Here is a 22,150-nt window from a genome sequence, read left to right as displayed (position 1 = left end):
CCCTGTCCTATACATCAGCCGGAAGCTAGCAGAGCGCGAGCGCCGGTACAGCACCGTGGAGAAGGAGTGCCTGGCCATCCGGTGGGCGGTCGGCTCCCTGCGCTATTACCTCCTGGGACGCTCATTCACCCTCTGTTCGGACCACGCCCCGCTGCAGTGGCTCCACCGCATGAAGGATGCCAACGCCCGGATCACCCGGTGGTATCTGGCGTTGCAGCCCTTTAAGTTCAAGGTGATCCATAGGCCGGGGGCGCAGATGGCAGTGGCCGATTTCCTCTCTCGCTCGCGGGGGGGGGGGGGGGGGGGGAGTTGGCTCGGCCGGACGGCTCCCCGGCCTCGAACGGGCGGTGGGGGTGTGTGGCGGAGGCGTGGCCCCGGGCGCAGCTGCAGGGGAGGAGTGGAGCGGAAGGCTCAACGGGGCGGCGCCGCGAGGCCGGTAAGAACAGCTGATATTGTTTATGGACTGATGATGGTCTCCTCCGCTGTGTTTATAGTGAGACGAGGAGGAGCGGCCAGAGGAGATCAGCTGGGCTCGAGCTGTCAGACGGTGCGACTGAGTCAGCTGTCAAAATACAAATATATCAATAAACGTGGAAGTTGGCTATACCTGCCTGTGTGTGCGTGTGTCTGTGCTGGGTGTACTCTACAGTATAATATTGTAAAGGAAACAAAACAGGAAACAAAACGTCAATCAAAAAATTGCTCTCTTTTTTATTCGGGCTACTTAAATTTATTTTGGGCTACCAAAAACTGAAGAGTCCCTGCCCGAAGGGCTACCAGGGATTTTGAAATTTTGCGAGCCCTAGAAAATATAGCCTTATGCCTATGAGTGAATCTGAAAGTTGCTTCAGCAGTAAACCTTTTTTTCATTGGCAGAACCAGAAGTTACTCTTTATATTTGAGACAAATGAACAACAACAAACAGTCACAACAGCCCATTTTTATGTTCACCTCTTAATGAGACACTAGAGCCTGCCTCTGAGACCTAATCAGATCCAGTCTGGGTGGAATAGGGGAAAGGCTCACTCTCAGAGCAACACTGGAAGCTACTCTGAGTTCGTTTTGGGCTTTGGTCTTGGTTGTGGCCAAGCTGTGGGAAGCTGTACTGTAATTGAGGTCTATATGACAAACACCCAGAGACTGAGCAGTAGGTATAGCATTGACTTGACATTCTCCATTGTTGTGTTGCATATAGCAAAAGACACAAATGATACAAATAATGTCACTGGACTTTTGGCCACATTGCTAGAATAACCCCAAGCACACTGAGGTAATGGAAAACGGCTGAAACAGAGTGAAGTCGAGTCGAGTTGAGCCGAGCAGGGCTTTCGTACCCTTTCCAACAATACCTACTCAATTTGGCTCATTTTCTATTACAATCAAGTACCACCTAATGTGCGTGGGGTCATTATAGCAACGCAGCCAAATGTCCTGTTACATCATTTGTATGTGACACAGATGACAAAATAAAAGCAGGATGTCGAGGAAATGACATTGGTGTTGCTTGGTCTGTGGTTTTTTGTCAGCCTCAGGGACCACAGTGTTGTTTGTTGTGCAGCCATTTGTCTTGTTGTCTGGCGGTTTTGATTTTCGTGAAGGTGAGTGATGCCACTGACTAGCCAATCGGTGGCATGCAGTCTGACAAGGTCACATTTGCGGATATGTTTCACTTGTCTTTATGTACATTTTAACTTCTTTATTTTTTACATTCATTTAATGTATGGCCATTACAGGACACTTTGCTCTTAAAATCAAAGTCTGCTTGACAAGGTTATCAGAGATACCTGAGAGTGGATGACTGAGGTGAAGATGGCTGATGGTACTAGTCAGGGCAGGGTGCTGATGCTGTAATGTACTTGGAAGAGTCAGCCTTTACTGAGGGGTTCTTCTTTACTGTGCTGGAGCTTTGCACTCTGCTGGAATTACAAAGGAAAACACAAGAAGCTGTGAGAGCAGACACCATGAAATGGTGACATACAACAGTCACAAATTTGAACACGATGTGACCTTGCACAGTAGTTACAGACTGAAACCACACAGCCAGACAAATCTCTTTACATTCACCTCAGTCAGCCACTCATCACTTCCCTTTCTGTAGTGAGCAAAGCTCCAAAATGAAGTAATGGAATATGCCAGCACTAGTCCACCAAGTAGAGCAGGGCGATATGGCCAAAAATATTTATCACAATATATATTTGAAAATTTGCGATAACGATATAACTGAACTTGTACTTGTGAGCATGCATTTTCTTCAGCATTGGAGTCCTGCGTGGTGCGCGTGGCTCAGTGCTTTACTTGTTGTTTGCTTTGAAACAATTGTACCTGCTAATTCCAGGTCTTTCTGTCTCTCTCCACAACTGTTCCTTGGCTCTTGGACAACTCCTTTGACCATTTTTTTTCACTCCTCTGTCTGAAACCTTGCAAGGAGCATCAAGTCGTGTTCAGTTTATCATAAAATGATGTTCTTTCCACTTCTGGATTATGATCCCAACAGCCCTTACTGGAACGGTCAGTATTTTAAAAATTCCTGTGCAGAAGATGTCATCAATATATTTTGAAACAATAAGGCTGTGAGAGTTGGGCAGGGCGATATGGCCAAAAATATATATCATGATATAGATTTGAAAATTTGCGATAACGATATAACTGACGATATAATTTCTGCGAGACAAAATACAACTCCACAACTTTACTAGTGCAAAAAAACATCCATTTATTTTCACTTAAACAAGCAGCTGTTTATTATGTACATTAAACCTATATAAACATTTAACAGCGCAAATGCAAATTCCTTGCTGAAAGTTTAACCAAAAGGCATTTCCAGTAGAAATGGGCTGACATATCCTGAGCATAACCATGTATAATATCCACTGAAGTTAAAAAGAGGTGCTTTGCAACATTAAACTGCAGTGTGCAGTACGTATTTTTCGGACCATAAGGTGCACGGGATTATAAGGCACATTAAGCGAAACAAAACAGTCAGATAAATCAAACTTTATTCAACTCATTCTTCTTGCTTCCTCCACTTCTGTACCATTGATTCATTAATGCTGTATTCTATCACAGCTGCTATTCCCATGTTGTTGCAGTATATTAATGACTAAACTTTTATTGTGGATGGATTTTCTCAGTTGTTCTCCTGACTGAAGTTTGGTCCGTTTACAGCATCCTGCCATGCGATTGCATTTGTCTCTAACCACCAGGAACCTTCACGTTAACTTTTATTGAGTGGAAACGTGTTAGCGTTCATCCTGCAGCTTCACTGTTTATGTTATGCTAACATAGCTGTGTCACTAGCGATCACGTAGCACATCATTATATACCAGCTAGCCCAACTTCAGTAACCTTACAAACGCCACTGCTGTTTAGTTCTCCGTCTTCATTTATGTTGGATGTGATAGCAGAGCTGTACGCTTGAATTTTTTCAGAAATCTCTCAGTCAGAACGTGCTATAGAGATTGAAAATGTGACGTCATTCTGGGGTAAAACCGCAAAGGATTCTGGGAATGCGTGGCAAGCGGTACTAGCACACGCAGGCTTTCACATGAAAACAGTCACTCAGCGATAAAAAGAAACACAAAAAATGGCAAGAAGCTGTTGTATTATTAACTGCAATAGCCGGTCGCATGACAGCCACGGGAAGCCGACGGGTAAAGAGATCGGTTGTTATCGGATTACGTCGCGGAAGAAAAATTGTTTAAGCCGTGTTTCCGAAGTAACAAAGAGCCGACGGATGGCCTGGATTGCAGCCATTCGAAGACCAAATATAACGTTCCAGAACACTCCAGCTCACATGTTAGTCTGCTCCAAGCATTTCCACAAAGGTAAGTCTTCTAGTAGTTATTACGTAGTTTATCATAACATAATTGTTGATGTAGGTTACAAATAAGTCTTATATTGATTTGAATTGAATTCGTCGCGCTATGCTGCTTTGTTCACGGTGGCTTTGCGGGCTAATGTTTGTTGTGTTTTGTAGGAAAACCAGCCTACAAAATGCTGGAATGTGATCCAGACTAGGCCGCCCTCTATCAACCTGGGTCATACCGAGTTTAAAGCTGCTACCACAGCCAGATTTGATCGGTTAAGAGAGAGAGCGATATCTAAACAGCCACAAAAAGTCCCGCATGTATGTGCCCAAGTGTTGTACTGAAGCAAGCAAGTGATGAATAACTGTTTTCCAGTATGGAACAGTCCAAATCACCAAAGTAAACTGGACCTGGGCTTGTTGCAGGGATCTAAAGTTACTAAACATTTTGTGAGTGTATGAACTCACACTTATGACCATATAATAATAAATATGTGCGTGATGAAAGTTGGGCAGCACGCTAACGTCCTTACTACACTCTGTATGCTCGTATGGGTCTGACCCTTTCACGCCTTTGATTTTTTTCCTCGTCCTTTTTTTTGCCTTTTCGTCAAGTCTGTCTTTGTACGGCCCTGCTGTGTTCTCCGTCGTTTTGTACATCACTGTTTTTGGGGCAAATAAAATGCAAGTAGGGATTAAAACCGCAGAATTAATGATTACCGGTGCTGGAAATACTAGCACTTGATGCAGTGTTTTGATTTTGTTGCCACGGGTACCCACAAAGCAATGCGCGAAAGTCACATGGTCTGTCAATCTCTATATCATGCTTAGGTAACAAGCAAAACTAGCGAGCTAACTTCCGCTAACTTCTAACTCCGTTAAATGTAATAAATTCTGTTTTCATGGATGCCTGGATGTCAAACTTCATAGTTACACCTGGTAAAGCAGCAATGCTGATCGTTTTATTAAAGATGAAAGAATTTAGACAGTTTGTAACTCTCAGTGATGCTGCAGTGTTCATTTGACTTTGGGATCTGAAGAAGATGGAGTTTAGGACCCAGATTACTTCCAGATTTACGAGCACCTTAGTCCAACAAATACGGTAATAACGACGGCCCCTTGCATGTTCTACAAAAAAAATGTGCTTTGGTGGGTATCTGACGGACAAACACCAAACCAGTTCCACATCACTGAAGCTGCGCCATTTTTACAAACCAATTCTGGTTCATCCGTTTCACTCAACGATCCGCTTTCCCCCTTCTCATTCTCCGTTGCCGCCATGCTTTTTCGGACATGTGCGTATGAAAACAAATGCACTGCGCATGCGCGTTTTACCCATATTCTATCGCGATATTTCATTTTCTTATCGTTGCCTAACATTCTACCGGTATTACCGTGAATGGTATAATATGGCCCAGCCCTACCACCAAGTCATATAATTCAGTATCAGATGGATTAGTAGTCTAACGTGTGATAATTTTATCAGAAATCAGCTTCTATAGAAAGCTAAACTTCAACAGACTTACCCCACAGTAGGGCTGCTCAATTAATCGAATTTTAATCTCGATTACGATCTGGGCTTTCAACGATCATTAAAAATGATGGAGCCGATTATTAGCACCTCCCTCGTGCTTTACTCTCGCGCTGCTCCGTGTGGCAAATCGAGCGCACCTCTCTGCATTTCGAATACGCGTCACAACAATTAAGAGGACCCGAGGGAAGCTCGGAAAGCTAAGCAGAAGTTATTTGGAGAGGAGAGTGACTGCTGTTGGTTGAAAAGAGAGGTAAAAAAACTTCAGTGGTGTGGAAACATTATGGGTTCGCGGAGTCAGACGTGGATCAAGTAGACACAGTGTGTAAACTTTGCTACGGTGTCGTAGCTGCACCACAGAGCAACACTGCAAAGTTCACTAAACATAGATGTTTACATTTTTCATTTATTTTTTATATTGCAAACATTTGCACTGTTATCAGTATTTGCACACTATTTTATATTATTTTTTGACAATCTTTAAAGTCATTATTCAACACATTGTTATTGTTAAATAAATATCGTCAAATAATCGAGATCTCAATTTCAGTGAAAATAATCGTGATTATCATTTTTGCCATAATCGAGCAGCCCTACCCCACAGTCAGTCATACTAAAGTAATTAATCAGAGATTAAACAATTAAATGACAGAAAAGTTTCTGCTTTTCAATTACAATAGACTTTGTTTTTTTTTCAATGAGCAACTCGAAATTTTTCTGAAATGTTGCACATTTATTCCTTACCATTTAAACTCAAAGAGTTGTGCTGACAGATTTCTTTTTGACAGAAAGGGCAGTTACACTGGTTCAACCAATTTAAGATTAAAGTGGGTTGTATGTAGCCAACAATGTAAAATGAGTTTGATATTCCTGGTTTAGAGACTATATGACAGTGAGTCTTCTCTCGTGAATAGCTTTTTAAAAAGGGCAACAAGGGTTGTAGACATTTGTGATTTGCTCAATTTCTCAATTTCAGCTTCATATTAAAGCTTATAGCTGATAGTTCTGCCTATCAAAGTAAGGACCATTTCCTTTCAAGCGTTTAGTATCATACCTCTTTGAACTCGTCAGCACTGCCTCAGGATGCAGAGCAAATTGAATGGTCTTCTTTCTTTCGCGTTTCGTCACTCCAACATCCAGGTGTCTGAACACAGCAGCAGATTAATAGCTGTTAACTTAAAACTGTTTTCCCTACAACACCTCAATGAGTGTGTGTTATGAAATTGTTCTGACTAGCAATAACTCTCAACATCTTAGTCAAGACGTGGAATAAATAAGTAAACCTGCCTTTTCCTAAACCATAATGAATTTATCTCTTCTGGGGATAACAGATTCATAGAATATATGAAGTGTGTTGGCTCACCTGTGTGGATTTATCTTTCATATAAGATGAGTAGTGCACATGTGGATCTCAAGATCACCGTCCAGTTATAGTGTCCAGAGAGTAAGTCCACAGAATAAAACCTAATCTCAAAATAAAAAAGTAAAATTCATTAAAATCTCTGTAAAACATTAAAATGATATTACAGATGATTATTTGCTATCCATATTTGTTCCACTGTGCAACATGAGTTGCATTATAGTATGAAGACTTCTTGTATCTGTGCTTGCAGAGGAATTATCCATGATGCCAGAGGTAATTACATGGTCACAGCTGCTCCAAGACAAACAAATCAAATCAAACTAAAAAAAAAAGTTAAAATACATTTCAATACAGGAAACAAATGGTAAATCGTCTGTATTTGTATAGCACTTTTCTAGTCCCTAAGGACCCCAAAGCGCTTTACACATCCAGTCATCCACACATTCACGCACTGGTGATGGCAGCTACATTGTAGCCACCCTGGGGCGCACTGACAGAGGCGAGGCTGCCGGACGCTGGCGCCACCGGGCCCTCTGACCACCACCAGTAGGCAACGGGGGTGAAATGTCTTGCCCAAGGACACAACGACCGAGACTGTCCGAGCTGGGGCTCGAACCGGCAACCTTCCGATTACAAGGCGAACTCCCAATTCTTGAGCCACGATCGCCCTTTACAAATTTTAACAAATCACCGGGCCTTCATCAATGTGCTCCAACCCATTTAGGCTAAAGTTAGTCAGCCTTCAATTTTTTCTCTGAATTAAACACAGAAGTGTTAAAGAAACAACAAAGTTTCTTACTAAGAAACAAAGTATCAGTGTAATTTGATGAATGCAAGCCAAACAAGCCAGGTGCATCACAAGTAGGGCTGGGCGATATGGCCTAAAATCCATATCGGGATATAATTTAAACCATGTGCGGTAACGATATATATCGTGATATATTATTTTCTTCTGTATAACGTATTTTCCACACTTAAAATCCTTTAATTTTCACAAAAATCGTGAGTGTGCCTTATGTATGAATTCTGGTTGTGCTTACTGACCTCGAACTGATTTTGGCAGAAATCTGTTAAAAAATGTTTTAGTACAACTTTGGTAAGCTGCACTGCTTGATGGATTGTCAGAGCATTACGGCTGCCGTAGTGAGGAGCTTCGCGGAGTAAACTGAGTCCAAAACTCCGTCCGCTTCAGGTCCCAAAGTCAAACGAACACAGAGTTAAAAACGGTCTAAATTCTTTCATTTTTAATAAAATCATCAGCGTTGCTGCTTTACCAGGTGTAACAATTAAGTTTAACATCCAGGCATCCATGAAAACAGAATTTATTAAATTTAACTGAGTTAGAAGTTAACAGGAAGTTAGCTCGCTAGTTTCCACCTAAACATGACATACCATGTTCTGACTGAGAGATTTTTGAAACTAATTAAAACGTACAGCTCTGCTACCACTTCCAATATAAATGAAGACAGAAAACTAAACAGCAGTGGCGTTTGCAGGGTTACTGAGGTATATAATGTTGTGCTACGTGATTGCTAGCGACACAGCTATGTTAGCATAACATTAGCACAGTGAAGCTGGAGGATGAACGCCAATTTTTTTTCCACTCGATAAAAGTTAACGTGAGGGATTCTGATGGTTAGGGACAAATGCAATCGCATAGCAGGATGCTATACACGGGCCAAAAATTAGTCAGGAGAACAACTGAGATTATTCATCCACAATACAAGGTTGGTTATTAATACACTGCAACAATATGGGAATAGAGCAGCTGCAAGAGAATTCAACATTAATGAATCAATGTTACGGAAGTGGAGGAAGCGCAGTTTTTGGCTTTTCCCATATTTCTAAAGTGCTTCATCTCTTTACTATGACTGTCGCCCGCCATAATTTGCAGATGATAATGGTTGTAGCCGCTGCAACGCTTTCGACCAAAACAGGCGCAGCTTTATGACATCATCAACATGCGCTATCGCGATAGAGCGGTATAGTCAAAATCTCTATCGTTGGCCAAATTTATATAGTTTCTATCGTATATCATTTATATCGCCCACCCCTAATCACAAGCATTGACTTTGCCACAGTTTTTTCTTTTTTAACTCCTGTTGCGTGGGTGCTTGTGAATGTGTGTCCATCTATGTCCACATCTCTGGGATTTCAAGAAAAACACGATGTGAAAAGAACCATAACAACACAGTAATTACAGATTTTACCATCACTCATAAGGTTTATGACATTTTGCTTACAAGTGAAAACCCTGAAAACTGAAGTGCTTGTCACAGGAACAGCTGTAGGATGTGAGTGATTCGCCAACTAAGAGAGTAAACTAACCATTGTTATTAAATTACAAGCCTTTTTTTTTTCATTTTTTGGTTACACAACCACCCATCACTACTCATGACAGCCTATGCTGCTGCAAATGTATAAACATACTGGGAAAACTATTAAGGTACTTGACGTTTTTTTGTTGCAACTGTGTGGTACCTAAATGAGATGTGGGCTACTGCTGACACTGTCATCTCATGTGAGGGCCACTTTAGCGTTCAAGTAGTAAAAAAAACACAAACACAAACAAACAAGAAAACACCCACAAATATTTCTGAAGATGTAATGTTTTGTTTGTTTTTTTTAAATTTCAAATATTGTATAACAAGACAAAACAGAAAACGTGAATGCAAATGTTTTTCTCACTCTTAACTGAAGCCTTTCATTAAACTACCAAATAAACACATTGGTCCTCTCTTTCTGACAAGTGGCAGCACTTCTGCTATAACTGTGTTCGTATTTAACAAAATAAAAATGCAGACATAAGTGTACACATTAGTTTTTGACTCTCTCACTGAAGTTTGAGACCCCTGGTCTAGAGCGACTCATTTTCAGTTATACTTTCTACCAGTAGCAGAGCACTTTATTTTCAGTTGCTTATGTGAGCGAAGACCCTGGAACTTACTGTTAAGTTGCAGGGGAAGTTGCAGAGTTTAATCATCTATCCATTCTCTTCCGTTTATCCTTATCAGGGTCATGGGGGTCTGGAGCCTATCCCAGCCACAGGTCGCCAGCCTGATGCAGGGCTAACACAGAGAGAAAGACAACCATTCATGCTCACATTCACACCCATGTTCAATTTATATTCACCAAATAACCTAACCTGTCTAATGCCATGTCTTTGGGAGGAAACCAGAGTACCTGAAGAGAAGCCACACAAACACAGAAGGAACGTACAGTCTCCACACGGCCAGGTGGCGGAGTTGAACTCAGGACCTTCTTGCTGTAAAGCAACAGTGCTAATCACTGTGCCACTGTGAGTTTCTTTTATTTCCATTGAACAAAAGTTGATTTTTATTTGTATGTTTTCATAGCTCTTAGAAATAAAAACAGAACTGGCAAAAAATAAAAAATAAAATAAAAAATTGCAATTGGTACATCTCCCGCTATAGTGAATGCCAACTTTAAGTCATTAAATGTATGTTGAATGTTAAAGCATTATTTATGACATTACAAATATTTGTAATACATACAATAATATTTAATATCTCCCATGCAGCTTGTATTATTGTTAAATATGAAGGTAGGAATTTAATGAGAAATCCAACCCAATAATCTTCGTCTTTGGCTCCTCCTGCTGGAGCATTGAACCAATGTCATTAACCGGGAGAAAGTAAGCAAAAAACAAAAACCTTATAAAGTAAGAAAACTTAACTTCATATTTATTACCACAACAAATAGATATATTTGCTCAGTCATAAACTTCTACTACAGTGGGGCAAAAAAGTATTTAGTCAGCCACTGATTGTGCAAGTTCCCCCACTTAAAATGATGACAGAGGTCAGTAATTTGCACCAGAGGTACACTTCAACTGTGAGAGACAGAATGTGAAAAAAAAAATCCATGAATCCACATGGTAGGATTTGTAAAGAATTTATTCGTAAATTAGGGTGGAAAATAAGTATTTGGTCACCTCAAACAAGGAAAATCTCTGGCTCTCACAGACCTGTAACGTCTTCTGTAAGAAGCTTTTCTGTCCCCCACTCGTTACCTGTATGAATGGCACCTGTTTGAACTCATCATCTGTATAAAAGACACCTGTCCACAGCCTCAAACAGTCAGACTCCAAACTCCGCCATGGCCAAGACCAAAGAGCTTTCGAAGGACACCAGGAAAAGTATTGTAGACCTGCACCAGACTGGGAAGAGTGAATCTACAATAGGCAAGCAGCTTGGTGTGAAAAAATCAACTGTGGGAGCAATCATCAGAAAATGGAAGACATACAAGACCACTGATAATCTCCCACGATCTGGGGCTCCACGCAAGATCTCATCCCGTGGGGTCAAAATGATCATGAGAACGGTGAGCAAAGATCCCAGAACCACACGGGGGGACCTGGTGAATGACCTGCAGAGAGCTGGGACCAAAGTAACAAAGGTCACCATCAGTAACACACTACAACGGCAGGGAATCAAATCCCGCAGTGCCAGACGTGTTCTGCTGCTGAAGCCAGTGCATGTCCAGGCCCGTCTGAAGTTTGCCAGAGAGCACATGGATGATACAGCAGAGGATTGGGAGAATGTCATGTGGTCAGATGAAACCAAAGTAAAACTTTTTGGTATAAACTCAACTCGTCGTGTTTGGAGGAAGAAGAATACTGAGTTGCATCCCAAGAACACCATACCTACTGTGAAGCATGGGGGTGGAAACATCATGCTATGGGGCTGTTTTTCTGCCAAGGGGACAGGACGACTGATCCGTGTTAAGGACAGAATGAATGGGGCCATGTATCGTGAGATTTTGAGCCAAAACCTCCTTCCATCAGTGAGAACTTTGAAGATGAAACGAGGCTGGGTCTTCCAACATGGCAATGATCCAAAACACACCGCCCGGGCAACAAAGGAGTGGCTCCGTAAGAAGCATTTGAAAGTCCTGGAGTGGCCTAGCCAGTCTCCAGACCTCAACCCCATAGAAAATCTGTGGCGGGAGTTGAAAGTCCGTGTTGCTCGGCGACAGCCCCAAAACATAACTGTTCTCGAGAAGATCTGCATGGAGGAATGGGCCAAAATACCAGCTACTGTGTGTGCAAACCTGGTAAAGACCTATAGTAAACGTTTGACCTCTGCTATTGCCAATAAAGGTTATGTTACAAAGTATTGAGTTGTATTTTTGTTATTGACCAAATACTTATTTTCCACCCTGATTTACGAATAAATTCTTTACAAATCCTACCATGTGGATTCATGGATTTTTTTTTCACATTCTGTCTCTCACAGTTGAAGTGTACCTCTGGTGCAAATTACTGACCTCTGTCATCATTTTAGGTGGGGGAACTTGCACAATCGGTGGCTGACTAAATACTTTTTTGCCCCACTGTATGTGTCACTGCAACGACTTGAGCAGCTCAAGTTTCCTGGTTTAGCTGTTGGACTGGCTGTTTGTTGTTTGGGGTCAGGAAAACTGTCACTTTAATGTTGCAGATTCTTCTGTAGACTTTTAAGGTTTTTATTCATCATCCTTTGAGTACCAAGTCTCTTTGTTATCACATCTAACTATTGAAGTTTCTCAGGTGACATCATGCACACATTGCTCAAGAGTTGTCTGCCAAAGTAGATATGAAAAATGTGTAATGCTCAATTCGTTAGGTAAAATTAGCTGCACAGACGCTGTCACACCAAAAACCTCATGATTGCCTTAGTAAGATTGCAGTTGCCTGTAGCCTACGTGGAAGACACCGACTTGTCTACAAAAACTTGTGAAGTAGAGCTGGGCCATTTCATACCGTTCACGGTAATACCGGTATAATGTTGGGCAACGATAAGAAAATGAAATTCCGCGATAGAATATGGGTAAAACGCTCATGCGCAGTGCCTTTGTTTTCATACGCACATGGTGGAAAAAGCATGGCGGAGACGGAGAATGAGAAGGGCGAAAGCGGATCGTCAAATGAAACGGATGAAGTGGAACTGGTTTGTAAAAATGCTGCAACTTCAGTGGTGTGGAACTGGTTTAGCTTTCGTCCGTCAGATACACAACAAAGCACTATTTTTGGTAGAGCATGCTAGCGGGCCGTCGTTATTACCGTGTTTTTTGGAAAATACGGCATACTTAAAATCAACCCTTTGATTTTTCTGAAAATTGACAGAGCCCCTTATAATCCCGTGTGCCTTATGTATGAACTCTGGTTGTGTTTACTGACCTCGAAATGATTTTATGTACACGGCGCTCGCAAATCTGTCAAATGTTGTAGTACGACTTTGCTAAGCTACGAACCCGCGCCGCGGCAACATAATGTTACCGTATTGTGTGTGTATAACCTCTTTTTAAGTTTTGTGGATATTATACATGGTTATGCTGAGGATATGTCGGCCAGTTTCCACTGGAAATGCTTTTTGGTTAAACTGTCAGCAAAGAATTTGCATTTGCACTGTTACATTTTTATATAACTTTAATGCACATAAAAAAAAAAAAAAAAAAAAACAGCTGCTTGTTTAAGTGAAAATACATTGATGTTTGTTTGCTTGTTTGTTTTTTTGCACTAATAAAGTTGTGGAGTTGTAAAGTATTTTGTCTAGTGTCAATAATATCATCAGTTATATCGTAATTGCAAATTTTCAAATGTATATCGTGATAAATATTTTTGGTCATATCGCCCTGCTCTATTGCGAAGTACCAACAGTAGTAAAACCTTAACAAGTGCAATAGAACCTGAAAGAGAATGTTTGATGAAAAATATCAGTGACTCGCACAATATGCTAGAGACCAATGACAAGGAGAGTTTTACGAACCGATCAGCCAAAACTGCAAAAATCTCTTTCTCTAGGAATCTAGATCAGTGGTCCCCAACCCCCGGGGCATGGACAAGTACCGGGCCGGGAGAGTTCAGGCTCGGATGTCAAATTTATGGTTTTCAGGGTTTTTATCGTTAACTCTGTTTCCCTGGGTCTTTTCCCGTGTTGTAGTTGTGCGTCTTATTTTGAAAGCAATATTTACACGTTACCATAGCAACCAGAGAGCATTAAGGGGCAGAGATGAGGATGTTACTTTTAATGTTGTTGGCGCATTTCAGGAGGACGCTGCTAATAAAGTTACACAATTACACAGTGAATTTGCGTTTATTATTATATTTACAAAATACCACAGTTTTTGTCTTGGTCATATCATTTTATTTTGTTGTATTTATCCGCCACACCTTAAAGGCTGGTCTGTGAAAATATTGTCTGAAATTAAACTGGGCCGTGGTGCAAAAAAGGTTGGACCGCTGATCAAGATCATGTGTTCATGTCAGTCAAGTCTTCACTCAACTATAAGAAAATGGTGAAAATAAATTAATGGCTACGCAATACGCAATAACTTTTTTGTACTCTAAAATGGCTTATGACGTTTGAACTAAAGCAGACTGTTCAGTTCAGTTATCATAAAATGTGGATTGATCAAAACCACAGCCGTTGTTTTACATTTTGTAAGCGTTGTGGTCAGGTATCACCATAAAGCAGATAATGAAAATGTGGCGTAATATTCTGTTCTTTTTAACTGAAATTTGGAACTGGGCGATATGGGACATGAATTATCCTGATCACTTTTTCATATCAGTATATAGTAATATGTATCACTACAGGTCAGTACAGGTAAGCCATCTGGGTCTTTCTTTTCTAGGTATTGGCTAATGAGTGAATGACACTCAGCTAATAAAGTTTAAAAATATTTATTGAAACAAAAACAACACCACACAGCCATTTCAGAATTTGAGAATTTTAACTGTCCTTTTTTGCAAGTCCATAAACTCAGAATTCAGTTCTTTTCAGTTTCTTCAGTTCAGGTATGTGTATGTCAAAAAGTTAGTGTTGTTAATAGTACCCAGTAGGGATGGGTACCAATATCCGGTGCCATTATGGCCGAAAAGCAGCGCACATTTCGGTGCTTTATTTCAGTGCTTTTTTTTCCTGAGATGTCATAAACTTTGGCTGTACTTCACAGCAAAAGATGTAAACTCAGCAGCCTGCAACAAGTGCTTTACGGTGATACTGTGCAAAGGAGGTAACTCCTCGAATCTGATGAAACACCTGGCGACGCATAGCATTATGTTAAAAGCCGAGAAATGCACCGTATTTGATAGCTTGCTGCGAGACCTCACACCGAGCACATCTACTGCGGGTGTGGTGCCTGTTATCGGACCCGGAGTTAGCAACATCCCCCAAAAACCCGAAGAGGAGACTCCTGGCCCCTAGCCCTGCCAGTGTAGCAGAAATGATGAGGATGATGATGGCAGCAGCAGCCTTTCTTCTCTGCGTGAGCAGCTTAATGTTGTTCGTGTGTAATTTACGTTGAGTAGGCTAACCACGTTATTACATTAATGCATGTATGGTGAACTAGCAAACACCGTCGTAGTTACATGCGGCTGTCTTCTTGTTTGATAGAGTGATACCATATATGCCCTACAGCTGCAAAAAAGGCTAACATTGTTATCTTTTTACAGAAAAAACAGCTGAACATGAGAGGTTTTAGGACAAAGTTTGTATTTTCCATTGTTTAAACACCAGTTCCAACCAAAGGAGGTATGTTGTATCAACAGAAAAGGCTATCATTTTGCAGAAAAAAAGAGACTGCTAAAAATAAAAACATAAGAGGTTTTTGGATAAAGTTTGTGTTCTCCATTCTTTAAGCACCGGTTCGAGCACCGGTTCGAGCACCGTTTAAGCACCGGCACGTTTCAAAAGTACCGGTTTGGCACCGGTATTGGATAAAACCTAAACGATACCCATCCCTAGTACCCAGATGGTGTATTGCTTCAGATCTGAAAAACTTGTAATGTAGCTACAGAACCTGATAGCTACGGCTGATCCTGAATCCTGACTTGCCACATGTGGATGAATTTGTCTCAGACTTCAATAACAAACCCGACCTGCACAAGGGAGTGACTATTTCTGCATTATTTTAGATTAGCTTAAGGTTAGTGCACAGAGAGCTTCATGGAATGCACACATACACAGAGCGAGTAAATAAAATACTGAACATGCCTAAGTAAATATATTTTTAAAAGTGCTATTAACATGAAATTCTCACCAGATGTTGTAACAACCCATACAATCCACACGTGCAAAGAACAAATCACAGACGTCCATAAATTATATGTAACAGTGAGAAATGACACAGAAAAAGGCTATTTAACACGCTTACTGAAATGTATTTAAAACATTGTACAAAAACCTTTGTCGGTGATGACTGCTTTAAGATGCATCCTGTATTGCTCAGGTGTGGTTTTGGCCCATTGTTCTACACCAAGGGTGGGCAACTCCAGGCCTCGAGGGCCAGTGCCCTGCAGGTTTTAGATCTCACCCTGGGTCAACACACCTGAATCAAATGATGAGTTCATTCATTGGAGAACTTCAAGACATGTTGAGGTCATTTAGCCATTTAAATCAGCTGTGTTGGGTTGAGGACACATCTAAAACCTGGAGGACACCGGCCCTCGAGGCCTGGAGTTGCCTATCCCACAAAGTCTTCAAATCTGGAAGGTTTGATGGCCCCCTTCTATGAACTCTGAGCCTTAGTTCCAGTTCCGTATGCTAAAAAACAGCCCCCTGCCATGTTATTCCCATTTCCAAACTTCACTGTTTCTATGGTGTTTTGGGGATAATGTGCAGTCAGATTTGGTCTCATCTGACCAGGCTATATTCTCCCAGAATTTCACAGGCTTGTCTAAATCTTGTTCTGTTAACTTTAAATGTACTTATGAGCATGCATTTTCTTCAGCATTGGAGTCCTGCGTGGTGCGCGTGGCATTTCCAGTAGAAAGGCATTTCCAGTAGAAATGGGCTGACACATCCTGAGCATAACCATGTATAATATCTAGGGATGGGTATCATTTAGGTTTTATCCGATACCAGTACCAAACCGGTACTTTTGAAACGGTGCCGGTGCTTAAACGGTGCTCAAACCGGTGCTTAAAGAATCAAGAACACAAAATTGGTCCAAAAACCTCTCATGTTCAGCTGTTTTTTTGTAAAAAGATAACAATGTTAGCCTTTTCTGCAGCTATAGAGCATATATGGCATCACTCTTGGCTGGAAGCAGTGCTTAAACAATGGAAAAAACACAAACTTTGTCCAAAACCTCTCATGTTTAACTGTTTTCCACTTTTTCTTTGGTCATTTTAGCCTTTTTGGCCAGGGTGAAGGGAGTATCTGCCATCAAACAAGAAGACAGCCGCATGTAGCTATGACGGTGTTTGCTAGTTCACCTTACGTGCATTAATGTAATAACTAGAGGTGGGAATCACCATACATCCCACGATACGATATTATTGCAATTTTTTAAAAATATTTTGCGATATTCAGATTCTGTACATAAAGGTAAACTTTATCAATATTCATTTTATCTAATATCAAAGTCTCACACTCAGTCTTTCTCTCATTTCAGTCAGTTTTATTGTTGACAAACTGAACGGTTTGTATTACAGTCTAGTCCAACTTAACTGAATGCAACCATCTGGTACAATTATAGCTATTCTGAACTATGCAATTTATGAAAACTATGCAGCCCATTCAGCAACTGAAGAATTTGAAAGTAAATTAAAACAAAATATAATTTTACATTAAATAAAAAAGTTTAACTTAATTAAAATAAAACATGTCTTAAATTTAGTTTATTGCTGCCAAAAAAAAAGTTAAACACATTTGGACAGTGAAGGAATGTCAGGATTCTTGCTCAGAAAAAGGATCAACGTGCTCTGAAGTCAGAGCATGTTCCAGTCTACAAAAACTTTTGTAACAAAATATCTATTTCTGCTGTCCCTGTATCGATACATTATTAGCAAACAAAATATCACGATACTACACAGTATCGATTTTTTCCCCCCACCCCTAGTAATAACGTGGTTAGCCTACTCAACGTAAATTACACACGAACAACATTAAGCTGCTCACGCAGAGAAGAAAGGCTGCTGCTGCCATCATCATCCTCATCATTTCTGCTACACTGGCAGGGCTAGGGGCCAGGACTCTCCTCTTCGGGTTCTTGGGGGGATGTTGCTAACTCCGGGTCCGATAACAAGCAACACACCCTTAGTAGGAACGGTGCATTTCTTGGATTTAAAAAAAAAAAAAAAAAAAAAAAAAAAAAAAAAAAAAACGCTATGCGTCGCCAGGTGTTTCATCAGATTCGAGGAGTTACCTCCTTTGCACAGTATCACCGTAAAGCACTTGTTGCAGGCTGCTGAGTTTGCATCTTTTGCTGTGAAGTACAGCCAGACTTTTGACCGCTTCGCCTTGGGCATTTTTAGCGCTGCTCTAAAAGAACGTATGTACCTGGGCCCGCCTACTATCCTTGGAAACGTAAAATGATTGGCTAGAATCTGAAGCGTATCACATCTCAGTAAAAAAAATAAAGCACCGAAATGCACGCTGCTTTTCAGTCTGGTTACTACCGTTTATGTCAGAAACGATACCGGTACCCATCCCTAGTCATTTCTCATGGTTACACATAATTTATGGAGATTTATGGTTTGATTTCTTTGCATGTGTGGATTGGATGGGTTGTTACTAACATCCGGTGAAAATTTCATGTAAATAGCACCTTTAGAAATACATTTACGTAGAAAATTGGTCATGTGTTGAATACTTATTTTACCCACTGTGTTTGTGTTTACATTAATATATATGAACTACATAAAAAAAATAATATAATGTGTTAATGACTCTTGCTTCTGGTACCCCATGTGGTGACAAATGCTCTCAAGTGCTGACAACCAGGTGCTAATCAGTACTGCTGCCTTTGCTATACAGCCATCCTTTGAACGCCACAGGAGTCGGTTTGTGACAGTGGGATGGTGGGGGGTGGCATCTCCTGCACTGGAAAATCGAGGCTTGGTCATTATTGTCAATCTCAATGCTGCAACCAGTGGCATTCCTATAGCTTCACAGTTTGGACCGAACTCCAAGACGACAACACATTTCCAGAATTTGGGAATGGAGAGGATTGAATGGCCTGTTTGCAGTTCTGACCTAAACCCTACCGAACACCATCCATTCGCTTCCACTTATCCTTTTCAGGGTCGCGGGGGGCGCTGGAGCCTATCCCAGCTGTCATAGGGCGAAAGGCGGGGTACACCCTGGACAGGTCGCCAGTCTGTCGCAGGGCTAACACATAGGGACAGACAACCATTCCTATCCCCACAAGCTGCATGTCTTTGGACGGTGGGAGGAAGCCGGAGTACCCGGAGAGAACCCACGCAAACACGGGGAGAACATGCAAACTCCACACAGAAAGACCCCAGCCTGATGGTGGAATTGAACTCAGGACCTTCTTGCTGTGAGGCAACAGTGCTAACCACCATGCCACCGTGCTGCCGCCCCTACCGAACACTTCCGGATATAATGATGAAATGTAAAAACTATGAAAAATTTCGTACAGGCCAGGTTAGTCTATGCCTGGCCTATGGTTAGTCTATGCCAACACCAATATCTCTCTGCAATATACACCACTGGTTACTAATTGCCCAGGGGTCATTTGATTTCCTTTAATATTAAAGGAAATAAATTTACACCCCAAAAATGTAAGTAATAACCAGAGCAATAGCTAAACAATGTCACTAAAGAAATAATGATTGTTTATGGCATATTTAGGCCCCCAGACAAAACACCCTGAATTTCAGCAGTGATATTTACGTCAAGTGTAGATAACATCATGTAATAACCCACTCCAGAGAGATTAGCCAGGCTAACTGAAATAATCATGACATGTTTCATGTGTCTGTGTTGCACATGAGCCTGATAAATACTGGCGTGTAGACAGAGACATGGATGATGAAGAGACTAGCCTACTTGCTCATAGTTTCCGTTTGTCTCTTAGGCCCCAATTACCAAAAGACCTAAATACAGTCAGTTGACAACATATTTTATTTCCCTTCCACTGACAGCAAACAGGTACATTTAGCAGATGAATAAAAAAAACTGTTTGATGGAAATCTGGATAACCATCGATAACACTCAGATCAGAGAGTCGTGTTTATCTTCGACAGAGCAGCTGCATCATCGCCACCACACTGGAGTCTACAGCCTGACGTCGTTACCTCGTCACAATGTACCGTAGAAATCCTGTTTATCAGCTAATATCAAGTTATTGATTTTAAATAGTTGCTATACAGTGCCCCAACAATAAAACTGAACGCATGGGCGGAGCTGAAATAGTATTTAACTTCGGACGATAACAACCCAACTATGGCGAACATATGGCGATGATGTACCTCTTTGCTATTTCTAGCATCCAGCATCAGATAGGTCGACTGCATTACGACACACGTAGAGTGCTAGCAACTAGCCTAGCATAGCTCCCGAGTGTGGTGAGCTCTGACTTTGCTACAAGGGGGATGGTGCGCTAAACTACAGCTAGCTATTGAAATGTGTTATAATAAATGCTATACTGGCTTTAAACAAACACTCCCGGCCTTTGTCTGAATTATGACAATGAAATCTTGAATTTGGCGCAAGTCCATTTCACATGAAATTAAGTAATTTAGGAGTTGCTTCGACTGTTTGTTCCCTTTCCTCGGTATTTTGAGTCACCAAAACACAACGCGGCCCCCGCTTTTCGAACAGCATGAAAAATTAAGTATTTTATTTTCTCCGGTACTGAACAGGGGCCTACACATAGGCCGAACGCGAGGGTGGAACGTAACTATTCGGAAACAGGTTGGGTCTGTTTTTTTAATCAAAGGACGCATTTATTCATTTATCGTCGAAACCATTCTATTGCCCGATTTGTCAAGCTACTTTGGTTTGGCGGTCGCTCAGTAGGTGACTGAACACCACTTAGCATAGCACGAAGCTAAACGATGATGGGTGCATTTAGGATAAACTTCATTTGCTAGACAGGAAGCGGTTACCTTTGGGAACAGGCAAGCTCCTGCTGTACAGCGGTGACACTCTCTGCCTGTGGACCAGGTTGCCGTCCGAGCCACTTCCACCCGGGTTGGCGGGACTGGAGCAACTGGACGTCGTAGGTCCTGTGTTGCTCCCGGCTAGAGGAAGAGGGGGGGTTGAGTTGTGTTGAATTCTACGCAGAAGCCGGTACAGTACCGTGACGCGGAGCGGCTGCACGCGGATCGTGGCGGTGGAGGTGTTACTGCTGCAGATAGAGATGAGGCTGTGGGAGAGGCGCCGAGTTTATTCCGCTGTTGTCGCTGGGACGAACTCGCTGTTGGCTGACCTGACTACCAGCAATTACTTCATTAGATTGTTTGTGATGTTAACATGGCGAACGTAACAGTTCCTTTTATAAGCTCACATTTTCACTAACGGAATTGCTTTTAACACAGTTGACAAAAGCTGTCCATGAAGTACACTTTGCCTTTCAGGTTACGAAAAATTCTCAACTTCAATTGACATGGCATGATTTCCACTTGTGCGCTGATTCTGAATAAAAATGTTTTTTTGGCAGAATTCAAACTTATGTTGCCACGCTTGCATATTTATTTGCACCTTAAAGTCAAACTAGTCCTCCCCCAAACCAACCACTCTCCAATACAGCAACGCAGTTACCTATCACTTCATATATTTTATGTGACGCCAGAGCCACGCCCACCTGGAGGACAAAACGGTACTGCGGTCCTTTGCCCTCCCGGCTTTGATCTCTTCGAGTTTAACTCGAAGATGCCACATAGTTGCTGTGCTATTGGATGCATAGCCCAACGTTTATTTACAACTGTCAGAAGCGTGTAGACTCTAAGGGTCTCAAATTGAAATGAGCCGTGGGCCACTGCTGGCACTGTCATCTCATGTGAGGGATACTTTAGGGTTCAAGTAGTACAAACAAACAAGAAAACACCCACAAATAATTCTGGAAATGCAGTGTTTTGTTTGTTTTTGAATTTTAAATATTGTATAACAAGACAAAACTCCAAACGTGAAAACACATTTTTTTCTCACTAACTAACTGAAGCCTTTTACTGGTACTTAAATTTGTACTTGGTACTTTCTTTCTGGCCAGACACATGGCAGCACCTCTGCTATCATTTTTGTTCATATTTAACTAAAATGAAAATGCAGATATAAGTGTACACATTAGGTTTTGACTGCTAGTGAAAATTGTTTTCTTTACAAATAACTCTCACTGAACTAACACAACCAATCCCTCAACATGTTTGTACTCTCTGCTCATATTGCCTTCATATTAAATATTTTTTTGCTTTTTAAAGAAAGCATTTTAACATTGAGCTCAACAACAAACAAATCCTCTCTAACAAAAAAAAAGTAACTTCGTGGGCCAAACTCCATTATATTTCTTCATGTCAATATACGTAGCACTTATCTTTGCTAATGATGGGGAAATTCTTGTTGTTCACCTCCCACATGGTGGCGTTATTTACCCATCCACATAAAAAAATGTAGCTGTCCGTATTTTGAAAGCTTTCACTCTGGTAACAGGGTAATATGAGGGATTGTCTACAAGATACATGTAGATGTCACCGGAC

The 22,150-nt window shown here is 41.3% G+C and overlaps 1 protein-coding gene across 8 annotated transcripts in view; it reads right to left on the bottom strand.

The window, feature by feature from the left end:
* Positions 1-20,933, bottom strand: part of glcci1a (glucocorticoid induced 1a) — a 35,060-nt gene extending 14,127 nt beyond the window's left edge. Inside the window, exons 1-5 of one of the 8 annotated variants that reach the window (XM_085447013.1) lie at positions 20,564-20,931; positions 9,647-9,767; positions 6,700-6,805; positions 6,391-6,480; positions 1,785-1,916 (exon numbers count right to left, since the gene is read on the bottom strand). The gene's annotated coding sequence lies outside the window, so the exon portion shown is untranslated. Of the gene's footprint in view, positions 1-1,784; positions 1,917-6,390; positions 6,481-6,699; positions 6,806-9,646; positions 9,768-20,563 lie in introns of all 8 variants that reach the window. The other 7 variants (XM_085447011.1, XM_085447014.1, XM_085447012.1 and 4 more) reach the window with 7 other exon arrangements.
* Between the last annotated feature and the right edge of the window lie 1,217 nt (positions 20,934-22,150).

The sequence above is a fragment of the Copadichromis virginalis genome, linkage group LG22, assembly GCF_057382275.1.
Source record: "Copadichromis virginalis isolate Kocher_CV1m ecotype Utaka linkage group LG22, C_Virginalis_male_GT1.1, whole genome shotgun sequence".
In the NCBI taxonomy this organism is placed as follows: Eukaryota; Metazoa; Chordata; class Actinopteri; order Cichliformes; family Cichlidae; genus Copadichromis; species Copadichromis virginalis.
The sequence above is the reverse complement of the archived record's forward strand: the minus strand, read 5'-3'. Positions and strand labels throughout refer to the sequence as shown.